At 39.7% G+C, this 2,796-nt stretch overlaps 1 protein-coding gene and 1 long non-coding RNA gene across 2 annotated transcripts in view; both read right to left on the reverse strand.

Moving 5' to 3' along the window:
* Positions 1 to 2,796, reverse strand: part of LOC106942078 (amyloid beta A4 precursor protein-binding family A member 1-like) — a 10,960-nt gene that overhangs the window by 1,731 nt on the left and 6,433 nt on the right. The gene's annotated exons all lie outside the window — the stretch shown is intronic.
* LOC106942079 (uncharacterized) lies at positions 2,003 to 2,790 on the reverse strand. Its single transcript, XR_001423539.1, has 2 exons — positions 2,367 to 2,790; positions 2,003 to 2,163 (listed from the first exon to the last, which is right to left on the reverse strand). It is a non-coding gene; the product is annotated as an uncharacterized LOC106942079 (long non-coding RNA).

Genomic DNA, 2,796 nt, shown 5'->3' on the forward strand with positions numbered 1-2,796 from the left:
AGAATCTCACCTTTAGCTTTTTCTATACACACCTGAGATAAAAGAGAGTAACCCAAAAGGAGATAACATAAAATTAGTACACATAAAAGACAACATACTGAAAAACTTTGGAATCAGAATCCTAATTCTGATTCTGACCTCTGGTTGTGTTCAGCCGAAGAGTTCAAGCTCTTTCTGAAATGTCTTGCAGAATGTTTAGGATGCCTAACTAATGCCCCTTTTCCACCGGCTCTACTCGGCTCGGCTCGGCTCGCTTTAAATGCGTTTCCACCAGCCCTTTTCAACAGGGCTGGCCCTGGTTTGGTAGGTGATGCAAGCTTCGATGCTGTTCACTGATTGGCTTAGGGCGTGGACAAGACGGCGCAGCGGAGAGAGAAGAAAAATGAAGGCGCAACGTCTGAAACTCGCTGCAACACGGAAGTGATGGAAGATACAAACAAGCCGTTAACCAAAAAACGATGCCGGCTTTTTTCTTTGCTTCGGATTTCAATATTCAGCAGCAGCTCGATGGAGCCGTGAGGAATGAGTCGTTTTTGTCAGTAGTGGAGCGTATGTAAAACCTCGTTAGCCGCTTCGGAGCCGACGGAGCCTCACGGTGAACACCGACCAGACGCAGCTGACGCCGCTGCTGCTCTCCAGCCAGGTGAGCAGTTTGTAGATATATCTGTCTGGTTTGTACTACATTTAAGGTTGCATACATACAGTCATGGAAGACATTTAAAACACAAAGTCTGCTGTATTTTTATTGCTCAAACACAACATGCGCATTTTCTGAAGACACTCGGTTGCACATTACAGTTATAAATAACTCAATATTGTACAGCATTTTACCTTCGCTTGTTTCTTATCTTTGCGTGAATCTACGTGCTTCGATTGTTTCTCATTTTGCTGTTGCATCTGAGTTTCCCCCGTTGCGAGATAATAAAACATGTTATATGACATCCTATTATTGTAAAATGGCTAGATATCAGTTCTCTAATCAAATTGTTATGAATTATTAATTGTAGAATGAGCAATAAACCTGAAGAAAACGATAGTGGTATTTTATCCATGGCTGTATGCATGCATAGGTCTAAAACTTACAAGTAATTACATTTTGTCTTTAATTTACACTATTCCAGTTATTTATAATTCTGGATGGTTGGATGGTAAAAAAAAAAAAGTGTTTGCTATTATATATAAAGTAACATGTCTGTTTTAAATAATTCCTTATGTGTATGTACCTTCCACATTAGTAACTGTTATTTATCTACATTTATGTGCTATAAGCTACAACATCTAATTACTTTTCCCAGGGAGCAGAAGGAGAGCAACATGGCTGACATGATGGAGAATGATGAGGAGAACCATCAGAACAGGATCTCCTTCATCAGGAAGCAGTTACCAGCAGATGGCAGAGCTCCATGGAGAGTTGAGACAAACAAAAGAAAAATAAAAGTTGTGTCTCAGTGAACAAAGTCTCTATATTTCTGCTCACTCCACACATTATTGTATATACTGTAGTTTATATGGCATCAAACTCCTAATACAATCCTCCCAAAATGTGAGGAGCTTTAGCCAGAGTGAAAATAACATTATATTACATAAATATTTCATTGAACTTAACATTGTAGATTACCAATGAAGCCATCCAAAACGGAATACCTTATTCAGCAAACCAAACATTTTGACATCAGGGTTTCTATTAACAAGAACCCTAAATACAAATCATGTTAGTTTCTAGTTTATACATCATCATTCTATCTTCCTGTAGAATCTTCAATGTAAGAAAGTGAGAAAATGTGTCCAAAACCTGTAACCTTAATTAGTGACTGAGTTTAAACTTTTAATTCTTAGTGTCCAAAATGTGAAAACATGGAACTAGAACCAGTCAGATTAGAAGGAATAAAGCTTTATTTGTTCTCAGCTATAACTTGGACATCAGGTGAATCATAATTAAACGTATTGAGAAGTTAAAAACAGATTGTTAATGCATTTCAACTCTGTAAGAACATAAGGCACGTTTTATCAGAAATATTTCATCAGCATATTGAGCTCATGTGATTCCTGCTCCAGAAAGGTGAAGGTCTCTGGACATCCTGAAGGTAAACACCGACCAGCAGTCAGGAAGACGGACACTGATGAGATCCTACAACCCAAAGGCTGCAGAAGAACCACGATGGTCTGCGGCGGCAGTTTACCAACATGAAAACACATTGAAATATATTATGAATTAATTCTGATATTTGTAAGTTATTTGCAACACCCTGACTGACATTACGATAAACTTTTAATATTACGATAAAACTTGTAATGGTGCCAAATACACATGAGCATTAGCTCATGATTTTTGTATTAATTTAATACAAAAATCATCGTTAGCTTACCTGAACCGTCTGAGCCACCTGCTTTCCTGCCGCTGCAAGGCGGAGATCAGCTCCTCCTCACCACATCGCAGCATTCCTCCCACTGTCACATTTTCTTTTAGTCTCAGAAAAATCGCAATCAGGCTATAAAAAAAATAGCTCAGCTTTCTCTTCTTCTTTTGTATCAGAAAAATATCAACAAAGTACAGCAGTAGCTCCTGAAGGCGGGGCGCTACCCCCGCCACCAGGAGGCGGTACCCTGCAAAAGAGCCAAGTGGGCTGGTGGAAACGCGGTCCCTCCGAAACAGAGCCGAGCCGAGCCGGGTTGTTGAAGTAGAGCCGGTGGAAAAGGGGCATAAGGGAGATTGCTGTCAATCTCCCCTAACAAAGGGGAAATTGGCCGTGGGAAAAGACAAAAGATTGAAACAGACCCACTTTATGTATTTTTTTT

This window comes from Poecilia latipinna, unplaced genomic scaffold, assembly GCF_001443285.1.
Source record: "Poecilia latipinna isolate Pla-1442-1.1 unplaced genomic scaffold, P_latipinna-1.0 Scaffold4028, whole genome shotgun sequence".
In the NCBI taxonomy this organism is placed as follows: domain Eukaryota; kingdom Metazoa; phylum Chordata; class Actinopteri; order Cyprinodontiformes; family Poeciliidae; genus Poecilia; species Poecilia latipinna.